Here is a 1,375-nt window from a genome sequence, read left to right on the forward strand (position 1 = left end):
ATCGCTGCCGTGGCAGCGATTTTTAATAAAAAATAATTTTTTTTTCTTTACAAAAATCGCTGCCACTTAATAAAAAATAATTTTTTTTTACAAAATTGCTGCTGTGACAGCGATTTTGTCATTTTGTCAGAGGAAAATCGCTGCGTCAGCAGCGATATTGCCCTTTTGGTTAGAAAAAAAAGTGATGTGCCCTTTTGGAATTTTTGATAATTTTTTTTGCCTTTTAGGCTCCGGACTCTCATTTTTAAGATGGAGAATCAATTAGTCAAATTGTGCAACTTATTAGAAGTGCTTTTGGAAAGAATGTTAGTGATCAAATAAATACGTTATTCTTAACAAGATGTGATATTATTCGTCTGTTCAAAACCTTTAAGCCAAGCTTGCACAATTTTCATTACTATAACTCAAAGGTCAATTTTCAAGATTCAATATGTGTCATCCACATCATCGTAATATTCTTTTCTTTTTTCAAAGGAGTCTTTTTTTATGGGGGAATGTTTGTACACATTTATTTGCCTTCCATTTAATTAAGGGGTGGGTTGGGCTTCGTACATCTGAATTTGTCTTCCATTTAAGGGTTGAGTTGGTCTTGCATTTCTCTTGCATGTTGGATCCAATGGAGCTCTCAATTCTTCTACTTGTTCTCTTGATATTGATCTCACCTATAATATTCACAATTTTTTTAAAAAAAAATTATTCATCATTTCATTTAACTATGACATACTACTTTCGTACCCAATCAGACAACGTCATATACAGGGGCGGAGCCACGTAGGCTCCAGGGTGTCCAATTGGACACCCTTCGTTGAAAAATTATACTATAAATACACATAAAATTTTGACTTTATATTGGTATATATAAAATTTGGACCCCCTGAAATAACAAAGTGATGCGCAGTGGAGTTGGCAATAGCCTGTGCAATCCTACTTTTTGTCCTGGTTCGATTCCCCGCAGGGATGTTTTCTTTTTCTGTAATTATTTTGACTTCTTGAATTCAATTAAGTAAATAAACATGCGTAATTTTAACATAAAAGTTCAATAGCTTGGTGGTTAATAGTATCATGAAGGTCTCCAAGACCCAAGTTCGAATCCCTCCTCTACTAACTATTTTTTTTCAATTAAAATTAAATTATTTTAATACATTTTCCTTGTAGAATAAGATTTCCTTGAATTTAATACTTTTTCTTGTGGATTTTTTTCAATTAAAATTGAATTATTTCCTTAAATTTTAATACCTTTTCCTTATGGAATAAGATTTCCTTAAATTTTAATACTTTTCCCTTATGGAATAAGGTTTTCTTTCTCTATAAATAGGAGACTCATTTACCCAAATATCACAATATTATTAAGAATAGAATCTCAATAATTCTCTCT

This window comes from Solanum tuberosum, unplaced genomic scaffold (genome assembly GCF_000226075.1).
Source record: "Solanum tuberosum cultivar DM 1-3 516 R44 unplaced genomic scaffold, SolTub_3.0 scf00021, whole genome shotgun sequence".
Classification (NCBI taxonomy): Eukaryota; Viridiplantae; Streptophyta; class Magnoliopsida; order Solanales; family Solanaceae; genus Solanum; species Solanum tuberosum.